The sequence below is a fragment of the Misgurnus anguillicaudatus genome, chromosome 6 (assembly GCF_027580225.2).
Source record: "Misgurnus anguillicaudatus chromosome 6, ASM2758022v2, whole genome shotgun sequence".
NCBI classification, from domain to species: domain Eukaryota; kingdom Metazoa; phylum Chordata; class Actinopteri; order Cypriniformes; family Cobitidae; genus Misgurnus; species Misgurnus anguillicaudatus.
The window spans coordinates 22709263-22727920 of NC_073342.2; the positions used below are offsets into that span (position 1 = coordinate 22709263).

General features: G+C 37.7%; 1 protein-coding gene and 1 long non-coding RNA gene across 4 annotated transcripts in view; one reads left to right on the forward strand and one right to left on the reverse strand.

The window, feature by feature from the left end:
* Window positions 1–15629, forward strand: part of LOC129433432 (uncharacterized) — a 41092-nt gene extending 25463 nt beyond the window's left edge. The window contains exon 3 of the long non-coding RNA XR_008640396.2: window positions 15148–15629. This is a non-coding gene — a long non-coding RNA (uncharacterized lncRNA). The remainder of the gene's footprint in view (window positions 1–15147) is intronic.
* The window catches only part of grm8b (glutamate receptor, metabotropic 8b), a 176881-nt gene that overhangs the window by 81089 nt on the left and 77134 nt on the right, over window positions 1–18658 (reverse strand). The gene's annotated exons all lie outside the window — the stretch shown is intronic.

The window sequence follows — 18658 nt, forward strand, 5'->3', positions numbered from 1 at the left end:
ATGCAATGGTGTAATGGTGTGGGGATGTTTTCTTGGCACACTTTAGGCCCTTTAGTGCCAATTGGGCATTGTTTAAATGCCACAGCCTACCGGAGCATTGTTTCTGACCATGTCCATCCCTTTACGACCACCATGTACCCATCCTCTCATGGCTATTTCCAGCAGGATAATGCACCATGTCACAAAGCTCGAATCATTTAAAATTGGTTTCTTGAACATGACAATGAGTTCACTGTACTAAAATGGCCCCCACAGTCACCAGATCTCAACCCAAAAGATCATCTTTGGGATGTGGTGGAACGGGAGCTTCGTGCCCTGGATGTGCATCCCAAAAATCTTTGTCAACTGCAAGATGCTATCCTATCAATATGGGCCAACATTTCTAAAGAATGCTTTCAGCACCTTGTTGAATCAATGCCACGTAGAATTAAGGCAGTTCTGAAAGTGGGTTCTGAAGGGGGTTAAACACAGTATTAGTATGGTGTTCCTAATAGTCCTTTAGGTGAGTGTATGTGACTTTTTGCTACGAAAATGCGGATTATGAATTCATGCAAGCATATTTTGCGAGAAGAAATCTGCAATTTATACAGCAAAAGTGCGCGCTCATAATTGAAGCGTGCTCATTTTTCCAGGCGCGTCCACACCGCATTGAGTTAAAAACATTCCAACTTTTCAGAATGCCGCAAGCACACCGCGCAGGTCATGTGACAAGAACCAACCGATGGTCTAGTTTTCCGTGCGGTTTTACACGCGAAATGTGAACCGCCTCTAACAACAACCCAACATTGGGTCATTTTTAACCCAGCATGGTTTCTATCCAATATTTACCCATTATGGGTCAAAAATAACCCAGACATTTTTAGAGTGCTGCATTATCACCCCAAAGATCATGGGTTTGATTCCCAGGGAACACGCATATTGATAAAATGTATAGCTTGTATACACTGTGGATAAATACATGTTCCAATGCATAAATTTAAGTGTAACTGTGTATATTACAATAAAGGCTTTTTTTGTTTATTAGTTTATTTATTCTTAGCACCATTCCAGCATCTATGGCTATGTTCATGACGAGAACTGGTTAATCCATACACAAGTCGATCCATACACATGTTTTGGGGAGGGGCCATTTGGCATCTCCAAATCACCCAAGCCACATGTTTTTAGTTTTTGGAAGAAAACCCGGAGTACTTAAAGTAAACCCATGCTGACACAAGTAGAAAATACAAACTCCACACAGAAAGACCACCTGACCTAACTGGGGACCTTCTTGCTGTGAGGCAACAGTACTACCCACTGAGCCCCGTTTGAATTTATTATTAGCTTGCGTCCCTTTAAAGGCGGGGTGCTTGATTTTTGAAAAATAAATCTTTGGAAAAGGGAGTTGGGCCGAGTACCAAAACGCACACTTGTAGCCAGTCAGCAGTAAGGGGCGTGTCTGCTAACCCACATCATTGCCTGGGTTGGTACTGTATGTGTTCTACTGGGGTAGGGGCGTGTTTGCTTAGGTGATTTCAAATGTCAACATTGGCTTTCAGAGATCATGCACCCTCCCTTTAATGCAAAGATTTTTTTTAATGCAAATTTTCACCTATTTCATCCAAAAAACCTCTCCTTTCCAAGCTGCACAATTTAAGGTCAAATAACTTATGTCTGCAGAAACAACCACTGCGGGGTAATGTGCCAAATTTGAATCCTTTAAATACTTTCGATAAAACCCTAACCGTAAGCATACGATAAAATCTATGCTTTTTCATAATCTGCCCAAGTGACCTTATAGCTGAATTTAAATCAGTCCAAGTTTTACAATATTTAACACAAATAAGCTCATCAATAGCCTGTCTAGCCCTTCAGCAGAATCAATTAGATGAGAAAACATCCGAGCCCTCGCAATTGAACAAGCAACAGATATCGATTAAGTAGCAGGTTGCTATTAAACTGATATCTAGCACATCATTATGCAATGGTGCAGTCATTATGTCCTCTTTGTTTGTTTTATTGTAACTCATTCTTCAATCTGGCTTCGGTTCAACTTAAAATTCTAGGCGACGATCATTTACCGCAAGGCAACGATTTCTTCACCTATCAAGCGTGGTTTCTAAAACAGTTTAATGTGACTGATCGTTAGTCATATTCGCAATTATGCACATGAAGTGTAACCAGTGAATGATGTATGACATACAGAGAACTGCAATCACACAAAAGATTAAGAACCAAGACTTTCCTGACTAATGATTCAATTGTGGTACTTAGCATTTCAAGGACAAACCTGTAATAGTCATGCGCTTACATTGCAGTAGCATATGTTTAAAGCAAGTAAATCATATTATTTTTTTTACTAAATTTGCACATAATAGCAGCTAACCCTCTGATATGATTCATGGCATGAGAGTATTTGTAATGTGAATGACACAGCGTTTGAATAGCCCAGCATGACATAAAATCACACAACATGGTTACAGCACAGGCACAGTTGTTAACCGTTTTGAAAGCATTCGAAATTTAGCAATCTTGTGAATATGTTTTTGACTTTTCAGTGTAATTCATTCAGTAAGAAGAATCACTGGAATTAAAAGCATTATTATTCATTCGGTTATTCAACAGTTTCTATTCAGTAAATTATACATCAGCAACTCCAAATGATTTTTGAAATAACCTAATAAAACTTTTACAGAATAAAAAATTACTGCTCTTGAAAAGGTTTTTTGTGAAGGTCACATCAACTTTACTGGTGATCTTTAAACGTGCACTTTCAGGAGTCAGTGTGTTATATTCCAGAAATATTCCATTGTCATGAAACTTTATAATAAAATTCAGCCTCTAAGCCTTTCTACAATGTAAAAAAATGCAGCATTAAGTTAAAACAACTTTCAATTCAACCTACTATTTTAAGTTTTGACTAGTTATTAGTTGACATAACTTTTAAAAACAAGTTGAAATTGTACAACTTGTTAAGTTAAAGTAACATAATACATGTTGATTTGACATCATTTTTTACAATATAGGAAGATTCCTTAAAAAAGTATTCTGCGTTGTGCATTAAGGGCTCCTTATAGTTGTACGTAGGTCCTACGGCGTAGCCGCAACGGCGTAGGTTCTGCGTCGGTTTTCATTTATATTTTTGGGTTGTCGTCCTCGCCAAAGTGTAACCACAGTAGCAGCGCAACTGTCAATGAAGATGCAGCCCAATCTCACGAAATTTCGTTATATAGTCACATATTTTTTTTATTATTTTTCGTGCTATTATCACAATTTTTTTCGTTTTTTCGTGATCGTATAACGAATTCCTGTTTTTGTGTGATTATCACGTATTGGTTACTCAACTGTTTTGTCCTATTTTTTTACCATTGTTGCTTCGGTTTAGGGTTAGATTTACATAAAATGACATCCCTAACCAAATCCAACTCTAACCCTAACGCCAGGCGACATACATTTTTTTATAAACCAATATATAAAGTAACATTCTAATGCAAGCACAAAATCTAACCCTAAACCGAAGCGACAATGGTTTAAAAATAGGAAAAAGCAGTTGAGCAACCAATACGTGATAATCACACAAAAACAGGAATTCGTTATACGATCACGAAAAAATTTGAAAATTTGTGATAATAGCACGAAAAAAGAATAAAAAAATACGTGACTATATCACGAAACTTTGTGAGACTGGGTGGGAAGAAGCAGCTTGGCAAGTTAAGCCACAAACGAAGAAGAAACAGCAACTTGTTGTGTATGATTTGAGAATACCAGCAATGTTGGGAGTAAATAAACAGCGACTTTTGTTGCAGTTTGAGTTTTCACCGTCGCAAATGGAAATACCTTTGACACAGGTTTTTTTTACGTGACAGGAAGCGTTCTGGTGGACCAATCGCTGCGCTTGCTCATCTGCGTAGAACTGACGTCCTGATAAAAATTTTGCGTGGTGCACGTCAGGCTACGCAAAGCTACTGTACGCACAGGCTACGGATAACCTACGGCTTAGAGCTTACGCATGACTATAAATCGGCCTTTAGAAGTTATCTTTGCTGTGCACCCACTTCTAGGAAGAATACCTACAGTATTAAACTCCATTTATAGATAATTGTCTAACTGTCGATGTCTGATGGATGTCTAAACATTTTGGGATTGTTTTGTATCCCTTTTCAGCCTTATGGAAGTGTGACAATGATGATTGTCTTTATATCAATCAAAGTAGCACTAAACCACACTTTTAAACTGATGTTATTAGTTAGACTCCAGTTTGCCAGCTTCTGACACAAATTAGCTTTCATTAACTCTTTCCACGCCAGCATTTTTCATGATTTGCACAAAAGTTTAATGCCTCCCAGAAAATGTTCTTCTTTAAATATATAAACATACAATATATTAAATAAAAGAACAGACCCTCTGCTTTAAAAAAAAACGTTCTCTTTTTATCACCTCTCAAATATGGGTAGGTGTCTTAAAAAACACAAACTTTTGAGCACAAAGCTGAGATAATTCTATTTTTGTAAAGGACTTTTGATAGGGATCAGATGCAGAGCGATCCTCAAAACTTAGACATACAGCTTTTGCCCTAGGGCACTGCTTCCCAATCCTCGTCCTCGAGGCCCCCCTGCCAGAAAGTTTTAGATATCTCCTTATTTAACACACCTGATTTAACTTATCAGCTTGTTAGGGAGACATGTTTACCATTTTGGAAAGAGGCTGATAAGTTGAATCAGGTGTTTTAAATAAGGAGACATCCAAAAGTTTCTGGCAGGGGGGCCTCGAGGACGAGGATTGGGAAGCACTGCCCTAGGGCAATACTTACGGGTTTTGTAAGTTGTGGAATTATTGTGCTATAATAGCTGTATTGCAGATTGACGAGATAACTCGTCAACAGAGGTGTATAATACTTAAGTATTTATTATTTATTTATTTATTTAAGTATAGATTATCCACTAACCCAATTTATGAAAAATCTTAAGCCAAAACCTTATTTACTAATTTTAAACTCTGTGTATGTTTTGATAATCATTCTGAATCTGAATTCTCACAAAACTCCTTTACAAAAATGTAATTATTTCAGCTTTTTGCAAAAAAAAATATTTTTAAAGAAAAATACCCATATTTAAAAGTTTATAAGCAGAGAAAAATAGGATAAAACTTTTTTCCCGTTCTGTTTGTTTGTTTTTTGTTTGTTTGAAAGCAGAGGGTCTGTTCTTTAATTTGATATATTTGTATGTTTATATATTTTTAGAAAATAATATTGGCTGGCGGGGAATGATTTAATATGGTTTGCACAGATAAAATTATCTATATTTGATTAAATTTTGTGGAAAATTATAATCTTCAAAAATATGTACCTTTGGTTGCAAACTTTGCAGGTCTGAGCTCATTTGTGACATTTCTGGGTCTCAGGTGAAATATCTGACACTCAGGAGACTTAAACAAAAGTGTCCAATTGCTCTCCACTTCATCTCACTGATGTCTAGGAAAAATTAAGATATTAAAGAGATATCATCTGCAATGTTTCTTTCTTACGGGTTGATAAATCCTCTTAATGTGCCCTTTACATCAATCATGTAATTGAAAACCTTAAATCTCTTCCTAGAGAAACATATCCACTAAGTTAAAAAATCCATTTAATCCATTTTACACCTCCCTTAAGCCACTGAATGGTTCAGAGGACAATTTATAGAAATGTTCAACTGGAGAAGTTAATTATAACCATACACATTCATTTGCATGTTCAGCTGCAGTTTTGCTCAGAGCGATTCTGTGACGTGTGTACTGTATAAACACCCTGCAGTGCCGAATGACACTGCACAGTACCTTTTGCGTGTGCAGAATAGCCCTGGGGGAAGTTCAACCTTTTACCCCTCATGAAAATGCTAATGATAAACCTGATCATTGTCTAAATCTCATTTTTGATGCACCGAGGATGACGGAAATGCAGTATTCATGGAGGGTCTGGGCAAAGGGAGGGTTTTATTACAGCAAGAGAGAGAGAGAGAAGTGAGAAGAGAGAAAGATTTCATGAGAGCGACAGGCCTGCGAGCTGAAACATGAGCTTTAACCAAATGGTAACTTATCTTTTGTTGAATATTAGTGGAATGGTTTTAAATATTGAATGGCTACATCCGGTGAATACTGGTTCTTGCATATTCTCACGGATGCATTATTCACAAATAGAAGAAGATTCAATAAGAAAGACTTTAATTTCCACAGCAGGACAGAATTGCTTTTCATTCCCTTTCAAAGCAATACGGAAATATTTCTTCTGAAAAATTAATGAGCACAAAAGAAAGAAGAAATTAAAAAGTTTTCAATTACGTTTTGACGGTGGAATTAAACTGTAATTCATTCTTTGAAATTAACTGTAAGACAGTAACGAAGAGAGTAAGTCACAGGAAATGATTTATCCGAGTAAGACATGCAGGAGTTGTGGATTAATTCAGGAATAATTGACGATGGGCCGTTGAATTATTCAGAAATAATGCACACCCAAGGTGGTAATGGGACAAGACGCGAAGTATATTATACAACGCGTTTACCAAGATTACCACAGGCATTGCTAAGACATTTCTCTGGTGGTTATTTTAAGACATTTAACAGGTCAGGTGTGCGGTTATCGCAAAATAATGTATACCCATGGAACTTTTCTCAAATAAAAGAAAAACACCACCGTTTTTCAATATTTTACTATATTCTTACCTCTACTTAGATGAATTTATACATGCCTATCTTTTATCAATGCGTGCACTTAATGTACAGCGCGTCGTGAATGTGTTAGCATTTAGCCTAGCCCCATTCATTCCTTAGGATCCAAACAGGGATGAATTTAGAAGCCACCAAACACTTCCATGTTTCCCCTATTTATTTAAAGACTGTTACATGAGTAGTTACACGAGTAAGTGTGGTGGCACAAAATAAAATGTGCCATTTTTTAAGCGGATAAAAAGGTCAAAGTGTTGCAATGTGCTCTTCCGCCATACAATATAGTTCTCATTTTTATCCGCTTAAAAAATCGCCACGTTTAATTGCTACCCATGTAACAGTCTTTAAATAGGGAAAACATGGAAGTATTTTGTGGCTTCTAAATTCATCCCTGTTTGGATCCTAAGGAATGAATGGGGCCAGGCTGAATGCTAACATATTCACGACGCACTGTACAAAGATTAAATGCACGCATTGAAAAAAGATAGGTGTGCATGAATTGAGTTGAGGTAAGAACATAGTAAAATATCAAAAAACTATGGTGTTTTCCTTTAAAGGAATAGTCTACTCATTTTCAATATTAAAATATGTTATTACCTTAACTAAGAATTGTTGATACATCTCTCTATCATCTGTGTGCGTGCACGTAAGCGCTGGAGCGCACTGCGACACTTCGATAGCATTTAGCTTAGCCCCATTCATTCAATGGTACCATTTAGAGATAAGGTTAGAAGTGACCAAACACATCAACGTTTTTCCTATTTAAGACGAGTAGTTATACGAGCAAGTTTGGTGGTACAAAATAAAACGTAGCGCTTTTCTAAGCGGATTTAAAAGAGGAACTATATTTTATGGCGTAATAGCACTTTTGGGAGTGCTTTGACTCGCCTGAAAAGTCCGCTCCCCTTCTCCCTCTCATAATGGGAGAGGGAGGGTGTTACTGCGCCGAGTCGAAGTACTCCCAAAAGTGCTATTACGCCATAAAATATAGTTCCTCTTTTAAATCCGCTTAGAAAAGCGCTACGTTTTATTTTGTACCACCAAACTTGCTCGTATAACTACTCGTCTTAAATAGGAAAAACGTTGATGTGTTTGGTCACTTCTAACTTTATCTCTAGATGGTAGCATTGAATGAATGGGGCTAAGCTAAATGCTATCGAAGTGTCGCAGTGCGCTCCAGCGCTTACGTGCACGCACACAGATGATAGAGGGATGTATCAACAATTCTTAGTTAAGGTAATAACATATTTTAATATTGAAAATGAGTAGACTATTCCTTTAAGGTCTACATCTTCCCTGCATGAACAAAGATGTTTGGTCTGAAGTGAAATCTAAATGATTATTTGTTGCACAGTTTAAACACTTTAACAAAAGAAAATAAATACCTGATAAGAGGAAACATAAGGGAATTTACTACTGTAAGTCATTTGGCTTCACAGCTCAGCATTAAAGGCTTTTGAATTTAGGACTTTAATTAAACAAGGAATAGGTTTGAATACGTCTTAGCCTCCCCTTTTAAAGTAATTTCGACTGAAATGTAGCTTCTCATTTGCGATAGTTCAACCATAACTGAACACTTGCAATGTTTTCCTGGTAATAAAGATTATAAAGCCAATCTTTTAAATGCATAAGTACTGCAAGGTTATCTTTTTGTAACTTGTGTGTAGTACACAGAATAAATAGGTATGTCTAAATTATTTGGAGACTGTCCTCCAAAAATAACAACCTAATAGTTTGTTTGTGCAAGCACCTTATTTCGATGTCAAGGTACGTGTATAGACGATATTCTAGACTGCCCTCTGGCGGCCAGTAGCTTATATAACCTGTGGTTAATTTTGAATGCTTTTTGCCTTATGTTTCAGATTAGACACATTTTGTTTTCTGCATTTGTAAATGTAGAAATAGTTTCATAAACATTCAATTTAAATACTGGTGGTTTAAAGGTGCAGTGTGTAGATTTTAGCAGCATCTAGCAGTGAGATTATGAATTGCAACCAACGGCTCAGTCCACCGTTCACCGAAATGCATAGAGAAGCTATGGTTGCCGTAAAAGGACAAACATGTTGTTGTCTAAGACAAAATACAGTAGTGACGAAACACAGTCTGTAGAGCAGTTTGTCTGTTTAGGGCTTCTGTAGAAACATGGCGGCACAAAATGGTGACTTCCATGTAAGGGGACGGGATGTATGAAGATAAAAACGTCTCATACTAAGAGTGTAAAAACAATACAGTTCATTATGTAAGGTATTTATACACCACTGATAATATAGTTATGTAGATTATATTGATTTCTGTCAAGGGATCCTCCTAAAAGTTACACACTGCACCTTTAAGTTGAAAATCATATCCCAAACTGAACATTTGCATGTACAGTACACATTTGGGTACTTTTATCTGAAGTGCTTTATTGGCTATACATTTCATCTTTAAAATCAAACCCCATTACTTGGCAATTCTAGCACAATGCTCCACTAGGTAAGAACTAGGGGTGGCACGGTTCATGAAAAAAAATCCGAACAGTTCGGTTCGCTTGCTTCGGTTCGGAGCGCGTGTGTCGTACGGTTCAACGGTTCATGGCATGCGCAATGTATGTAGCCTCGTGCCCTGTATGTGACCTCAGATAGCGTGTTCCCCTTTCGCGAATAGCGCGAAAGAAGAGGTGACTGGTGTGGAGAGTGAGTGCTGCCGGTCATGTTACGTGTAGAAATGGCAAGAGGGAGAGAAAAAGAAGTCTGCCCGCAGTTGGAGGATGCGCCAGCGTCGTATAAGTTTGGTGTGTGGAAACATTTTTTATTTCATGTTACCTATGATGACAGCGGAAATAAAACAATAGATACAGCCACACGCGACAGCCTTCTCTCCGACCATTTATCTAATCTGAGGTAATGAACACTGTTTTACGTCTTTTCGTATTCAGCGCTATTTTTAGCCTTTCGTTGATAAAACGAAAGCGGCTGATTTCCGCGTAGTTTCATTTTGCTAGCGTGTGAAAGTCGCGCGATCTTATTTCATAAACTGCCCCTTAAAGTAATCAGGACAGAAATGGTCAAAAGTGGACAAAAGAGACGGATTTAAATATTACAGGTGTAAACGTTATGTTTCTCTCTCGTTCACATATTCTCTCTGCAGTATTTAAGCAGCCTCTCAGTGATAAATCTTAAAGCTACACTGAAGTTGGCATTTTGATAAATGCAAGTTATCTTTGTGTGCTAAAAATGCACACAAAGTTCATGTAGATGGCAATACACATTCTCTTTTTTTGCCAAATAAACGAAAAGCATGTTGAAATCATCAATGTCTTCCCTCTCGCTGTGTCAAAATCTTGCCTGGCTTTCCTCAGGGATGTTCCCAATAATGTGCTTAAAGTCAAATTCAGTTTGTGCATGATTACATGATATAACTTTTTTTAATACTGTATCCTAAATTATGGATAATTAATACATTAATAAGATAATACATTTCTGGAGTGTTAAAAAAAATAACAACAAGAACCGTACTGAACCAAGAACCGTGACCATAGAACCGCGATACGAACCGAACCGAGGATTTTGTGAACCGTGCCACCCCTAGTAAGAACGCTATTTTCTTTTTGTAACTAAGACTGTAAGCTTTGCTGACTAACGTCAGGGGTTAACAGCTTCTGGTGCCACTCGTCTTGGTGACGATGAAGTTTTAGGAGAACACCGCTGTTAGGAACAACATAGCACAGTTTGAAAACCAAGGTCGAGGGAAGCAATCAAATCCGAATTCAGATTCAAACAAACTACCAAATGTGAAAACAACATGAGGTTAAATCAACAATTCCAACACAGAATTCCCTGATTGTCTTTTATGCCCTTTCAACACCCTGGATGTCCACTTGTTTTGATCATCACAATATCCATAGATGCTACAGTGCATTTAAGACCCCATCTAGCCAAAAACGACACAGTAAACCCGATGTAAATCAGAGATCTTTTGAATTGTAAATGGCTGAGTGGGAGAAAATAGAGGAGGTCTTGAATAAAAGCGGGAGAAGATGTGTTTGCCTGTTAATATGGCCTAGATTTGCTTATTGAATTCCTTCTGAATAGCATCCAAGCAGGAAGGCAAATATGCGATCAATTAGGGAAGAGCAATGCTTTAGAGAATGCATGTGTTTACGGTCACATTAACTCCACTGGCTGGAGAACAAGACTAACAGCCATGAAATATTCAAGACAGTCGGCCGTGCGCTCCAAAACAGTTCGCCCCTTCAGCCAAAGTATCACACAGTGAGAAATTGTTTTTACAGAAGTAATAAAGAAGCGACCTATTTCAGATTCATGAAGATGGATGAAGAAGTCAAATAACGGCGTTGTTTGTTACTGAAAAATTTGCATAATTTTCTTTTGCTGTAAATGTTTGTGTTACATTCTAAAAATATACTCTGCGAAAAATACAGAAGCTACATTTAACATTTTATTTTATGAATGGATTACATGAGAAACAGATCATCACACTTTTTCAGGATTGAACAGTATCTTACATTTGAAATGGATCATTATTTATAAAAAGCCCTTGAAACACGATCATCCGTTTGATATAAGTATGTTGCATCATACCGACTTCCTCTGCTAACCCTCATTAGGCATCGAGTTCAGCCCACTCACTTAAAAGACATTACTGAATATATTACATACGAATAAATACTTGATATCTTTTTAGACCAAATGATGTCGCACACAATTGCAGAACAAGTAATGTCATTGTTTTTTTTAGCAATATTAGCACTTTCCAACCTCATTAGAGATTCATTTTACAGGCTTTTACATTTACATATAACATTTGGCTGATGTTGTATCCTCCTACTTCTAGGATTTCACAACATAATACTTTGAAACAAGGAGTAAAAAGCAAAACTATCGGTATCACTAGATGTCATTCTAATGCTGCGTTTACACCAACCGCGGTAGAGGCGTGAAGCGCGAGTGATTTCAATGTTAAGTCAATGTGAAGACGCATTGACACGCATCAGGAGGTCCCGTGGCGCGGAAGAGGCGCTCGGCGCGGAAGACACGTTTCCGCCTCATTTGCGCGTGAAGCATTGTGCGCGGTACGCGCGAATGGTGCTTTTTGTGCATTTTGCGTTCACGCGAATTTGCGGCTGACGCCCGAGTTGAAAAATGTGAACTTTGGTGGAATTTCGCGCCACGTTAACCAATCAGGAGCCTGCTTGCTGCTGTGGTGGCAGCCCCGCTAGGAGTCACTCACTCAACCAAGGCTTGATATTGTCCGTAAGTAGTCACCCGGAGCTATACGACACACGTTCTTAATTCTATAAAGACAGGAATATAAAGGACCTCACTTGGAAGAGTGTCAGTGCAACCTGGTAAGTTGTAATACACATTTAACTTTTGAGTCACGTGACATTTATCGACCCGCGCCGTTTATTTCCCCCCTATAGTAAGGTTACCAAATACAAACTGGTAACTCTCTTGATAAATGCACAATCAACATTAGTCATCCTGCAAACAGACAACCCCATAGCACTTGCCCCTCCCACAAGAAGCGGATTTTGCCTCTGACGCGCGTCAAATGCTTACTTTTTTTACACGTCTACTCCGCTCTACACGCGCGAATGCATTCAAACTGTTCAAGCGGCAAACTAGGCGCGGTAGACGCGATTTTGACGCCTGAAACGCGGTTGGTGTAATCGAAGCATATCGGCACAGAAAAGTTATACCGGTGCATCCCTAAACAGAACCATTTCTTTATTTTTATGGTCAAGGTCAAGATTTATTTATAAAGCACCTTTAAAAAACACAAAGGTTGACCAAAGCGAAAACAACAATCCAAAACTTAATAAAATTAAATAAAAACAGAGCATTGATAATATCAATGCAAGTGATACTTATGCAAGTAAACTAAATGATGTTTGTAAGTTAAACAACAGATATATTATTGGATTTGTGTAGGATTTTTCAATTTAGATTAATTCAGTGGCCACAACAACAGCTTTTGTGGCCCAAATGTAAAGAATCAATAACAACTGAGTCTTTCTAGAGTAGATTATTAATAACAATAAATCATAGTTATAGCGTATCAATTGTGACCCATGCTCATTGGCTCCCTCGTCTTTTGGAAACCGAAACAAAAGTATTTGTTCCAGAGGTCAGTTTACACCACTAGTCACACCAAGAAACAAGCACAGACTGGAAGTTAACTTCAGGCCAAGCACGTGACCGCGGCCAAATATGTGCATCTGATGAAACTGTTAATAAGCAGCCCTAATTTGATCAAACATGCCACGATTTATCTTTATCTGTCATAACTGCAAGTTACTATAACTTGGCATGTATGCACTCTAAAAATGTCTGGGTTATTTTTGACCCATGTTGGGTAAATATTGGACAAAACACACCCTTCAGTTAAAATTGACCCAATGCTGGGTTGTTTTAACCCAACTGCTGGGTTATTTTTAACATGGTTGCATAACAACAACCCAACATTGGGTAATTTTTAACCCAGCATATGCTCTGTCCAATATTTACCCAACATGAGTCAAAAATAACGCAGCCATTTTTAACGTGTGGATATCGAGTGACAAGTATCATTTTTTGCCACTGTCTGACAATACAAATTGTATACAATCTGTATAAAATCTGGTTTATACTACATCTTATTTTGACCAAGATCTGCCCACAAAAGCAAAGGGTACGACTGGCATGTAAAGCAACGAATCACAGTTCATTTTGTTTTCATGTACCATTTAGGGGCAAGGTTTAGCCTATCTGAAAATATTTTTATGCCATAATAGACCACAATTATATTCAAAGACAAAATAATGGCACAGAAGCGTTAAACTTCCATCGCCATGCCAAACTGTACTTGTTGTGTAATTGTGCAATTCCATGCCTATCCGACCAGGATCAGTATGGATTCATTTCCCAATGCTGGACTGATAATAGCATCCTTTGGAATGTAATGCAAACTCATCAGTCGTTGCCTTGGTAATGAAACAGTTTATGTAAATAGCGAGCGTGTTATGATATGATATATTTCTTGTTTTTAGGAATACTTTTTACATAATCTGCCCTTAATTCGCTCAAATAATGTACTTTACCAGCTACAGAGAGAAACTTGTAGCCAAGCTACAGATGAGTGACCAATCCTAAGCGGCGATGTCACCACACGCAATCTATCAGCATGATTTCCGAGAATTCCAAGCCGACCACACCCGAAATTTGTAATCGTGCCGTAGTGAACCATAGAGACAGAGCGCAATGCGTCATAACCTGAAAACCACGCCCACAAGGGGGTAAAACAATCGGTCTCCATTGACTTTGTATTGCGAGACGCCGCCTCCCTGTCATTTCTGGCTTATAACAAAAACAGAATAATGCCTAAAAGCTGCTGTGTGACAGGATGTCCAGCTAACAAGTCAAAAAAACCAGAGATAAGTTTTTATAAGCTGTCGACCCCCAAAAAATGAGCGTTTAAAGACACAAAAGGGGATACAGGCAACTTTTCATAGTACTACTATTATTAGAACTACGCCTACTGGAGGAAAACCTAATCGGTGATCCACTTTTGTGTCTCGTTTTTTGGGGGTCGACAGCTTATAAAAACATTTTTCTGTTTTTTTTTTTTGGTTTTTTAGTTGTACACTCTGTCACACAGTAGGTTTTAGGCATTATTCTGTTTTTGTTATAAGCCAGAAATGACAAGGAGGCAGCTTTTAGCAATACAAAGTGAATGGAGATGGTTGGATTGTCACTAGTCTGAAAAACTTTACCTTTCAAGGGGCCATGGCACAAGACTTTTTTAAGACGTCAAATAAATCTTTGGTGTGCCCAGAGCACATATGTGAAGTTTTAGCTCAAAATACCCCACAGATAATTTATTATAGCATATTAAAATTGCCACTTTGTAGGTGTGTGCAAAAATGTGCCGGTTTGGGTGTGTCCTTTTAAATGCAAATGAGCAGTTTGTTGCAATTGAAACTCAATTGTGCTGTGAATTATTTTCTCTCTCTCCTTTTCTCTGCACTAAATGGCAGTGCTGTGATTGGATAGTGCAGATTAAGGGGCGGTATTATTATAATAAGAGCTCCTTATGACATCATAAGTAGAGCCAAATTTCAACATGTGCTTGTAGAGAATGGTTTACAAAACTAAGTTACTGGGTTAATCTTTTTCACATTTTCTAGGTTGATAGAAGCACTGGGGACCCAATCATAGCACTTAAACATGGAAATAGTCTGATTTTCATGCCATTGCCCCTTTAAAAATTTGTCCAGGAACACGTTTTGCTTGGGTAGCTTGAAACAATACAGTTGGTTGGTATCACAGCTGCCAAACATGAATTTAATATTCATATCTCCGGCTATATCTATTCATGATATGGGAACAGTAATATTAAACAGTGATATTTTATCTCTGCCCCAGCCGACGTCAACAGCTGGCTTCATAATAATGTACTCGATCTTCTGCTCTGCTTTGCCTACAGGGACCTCTAACATTGCTGTCAAGACAACCGACTCTGTTTTTCATGAAAGATTTTACTCTATCAAACTCTGACAGAAGCTGAAGTGGAAAGAAAAGGTGCAAAGGCAAGTCAGCTAGAAGCATGGAGAAGAGGATTAAACCACGACGTCCTCCAATTAAACCTCTACGGTTCGCAAGAAGCAAAAGTTGATAGTTTTTAGTGGCCGATTTCCCACAGGCTCTATAATATCCGCTGTGCAAAAGAGTTTAAAAAAGAGCAAATCCTGTAATTGTTTACGTTAATGTCAGGAGTCTTAATGCTGTTCCTAACAACTGCAACGTTTTAAAGCACATTACTGCATGAAGTCAATGTTTGGCATTTGCTTCAAGCTTTCGTGACTTGACTTAGGTTGTATAATTATAGAAATTGTGAGTCAGTCTAAAACAACCAATCGTTGGGTTACGGTCATAGTGCCATGACTATTTTTGTAAGCAAATGTCAGATTAATAAAAAACTTGTGCAATTTTCCTTGTTAATATATTTTCACCCTACCTTTGAATTTGTCACTATGAAAATATTGCTGTGTTTGTTCCAGTTCAACATACAGTATTATAGCAACACCGACTCCAATAAAGTGATAACTGTTTGTCCAATCAATGAAAAATAGAGGGAGTGTTCAGAAAAACGTGTTTTGTATCTGTTTGGTGAGTTACAATTACACCGTGTCCTAACTAGACAAGACAAGATTCCAGCAATAGCCAATTTGTCTGTCAATACTGAATGTGGAAAAGGGGCGTGGGGGACAATCGATCGCAAAACATAGCCAATCAGAACAGTTCTTTGACCAGAATTTAAAAAAAAAACATATTCTTAAAAAGTTAAGTTAACCACAAATAGGTAAGTATTACAATGTATTGCAACGGGTGTTATGAATATTTATCAGACCTACAACATACAAGGTTTTTTTCTGTTTCCAAAATTTTTTTAGCATTTTATAATATAGTGTGTATATATACTAAAGGATAAGTCAATTTTCTTAAAAAATTCAGATAATTTACTCACCACCATGTCGTCCAAAATGTTGATGTCTTTCTTTGTTCAGTCAAAAAGAAATTATGTTTTTTGAAGAAAACATTCCAGGATTTTTCTCATTTTAATGGACTTTAATGGACCCCAACACTTCACAGTTTTAATGCAGTTTAAAATTGCTGTTTCAAAGGACTCTAAATATGCACTTCTATTCCACAACTTATTCCGCCGGCTGGGTGACGAGTCAGCAGGACCTCACGTAATTGCATAATGACGTCGAAAGGTTACATATATGAAACGCAAATTTGCGGACCATTTTAAACAATAAACTGACACAAAGACATTACTTAGTATAATTCGACATACAACAACGTCGGAACGGTCCTCTTTCTCCACACGTGTAAACACTCAGGCGTAGTTTCAATACGTCATCCGTGACCTCTTGACGTGATGACGTATTACGTGAGGTTGCGCTGGCACGTCACAGGACCGGAGGAAGACGAGAAGTTTTATTTTTTTTGCCAAAAATGACAATTGTTTCGCTAGATAAGACCCTTATGCCTCATTTAAGATCGTTTAGAGTCCTTTGAAACTCCAATTTTAAACTGCATTAAAATTGTTAAGTGTTGGGGTCCATTAAAGTCCATTAAAATGAGAAAAATCCTGGAATGTTTTCCTCAAATAACATAATTTCTATCCGACTGAACAAAGAAAGACATCAACATTTTTGATGACATGGTGGTGAGTAAATTATCTGGATAATTTTTTTAAAATGGACTAATCCTTTAAGCTTTCCAGTCAGAGACATGTCACAATGGAGAGTGCAAATCCAAATCCAGGTTCAAGTACTGGTTACATACTGGTCCCATTCAATAAAAATGTTTCTGTCAATGTATCTCATTTCTTCTCTATTAAAGAAGTTTCTACAAAGCTTTCAAGCATTGATTCCAGCTTCAGCTGTACTGCATTCAATATCTGCAGAAAAAGACGTAGTGAGATCGATGCTGGACTCCCACCACTGCCTGTGTTGTATCAACTCAAGTTAATCCGTCACGCAGAACGCGAGCGTGGGAGGCGCCGATCGCTGAGCGAGTCAATTTCAGTCCAGCACCGCACGCATTATCCAACTATGAGAAACATCTTGCTTTTTCATCACACCAGGCGCAACGTCAATCAATCTGCTGGAGAATTACCGGGAGAATCTTCCTCTCGTCTTTCCCGCTCTATTTTTCCGGCCCGTGCTTATCTGTCTTCCTCTCCCTCTGATGTTGACTAAACAAATGGAAAGCCGAAGATGAAAGGAACATTGGAAAACTACGAAACAGGACAGCTTCATAAAAACATTTGAGGAGACATTTCAAAGTTGTCCTTTCTATTCAACAAACAGTGGGTTCAATAAATGGCTTTTCTGTCATTTTTAACCACCATGGCGTCCAATAAATATGCGAATAAATATGTGTTTTTGACGCATTACAATCATTTGTTTTTGTTTTGTGATTTAATGCTGTAAACATAAATATACAATGATATATGAATCATATTTGATCCCATATGTGCTACGGTTTTATCTTTGTAGTCTATTTTCTCATCTGAATTTGTTGAAGATGTGCTGCATTTTTTGGCTCCTTTGAGAAAACGTCCCTCAAGTGATCGCAACGAGGGGTCACTACGCCTCATTTGCTGTGATCATAACTTTGCTGTTGCCATGGAGCAGCCAATAGCACGTTGCTAATGTAAAAAGTTGTTTTTTTCTAGCCTGCAATAAGATTAAATGGAGAGCAAGTGGAGACTTGCTTAAAGGGACACTCCACTTTTTTTGAAAATAGGCTTATTTTCCAGCTCCCCTAGAATTAAACAATTGAGTTTTACAGTTTTGGAATCCATTCAGCCGATATCCGCGTCTGGCGGTACCACTTTTAGCATAGCTTAGCATAATTCATTAAATCTGATTAGACCGTTAGCATCGCGCTAAAAAATAACCAAAGGGTTTCAATATTTTTCCTATTTAAAATGTGACTTTTCTGTAGTTACATTGTGTACTAAGAACAACAGAAAATTAAAAGTTGCGATTTTCTAGGCTGACATGGCTAGGAACTATAGTCTTGTTCCGGTGTAATAATCAAGGATTTTCCTGCCGTGCCATGGGTGCAGCAGGCGCAATGATGTTACGCAGCGCACGAAAATAGTTCCCAGTTATTGAAAGTTACCAAGGGGACTGTTTTTTAGGTGCTGTGTAATATCATTGCTTTATCAAAACTAATATACTAATATGCAAAACTAATATCAAAACTCAATTGTTTAACTCGAGCTGGAAAATAAGCTTATTTTTAAAAAAAGTGTAGTTTCATGTTTCTCTTAAAGGGATAGTTCACCCAAAAATGAAAATTCTGTCATAATTTACTCACTCTTATATTGTTGTAAACTGTATGAGTTTCTTTATTTATTTTGATAAACACAAAATAAGATATTTTGATAAATGATAGTAAGCGCACAGCTGCCATAA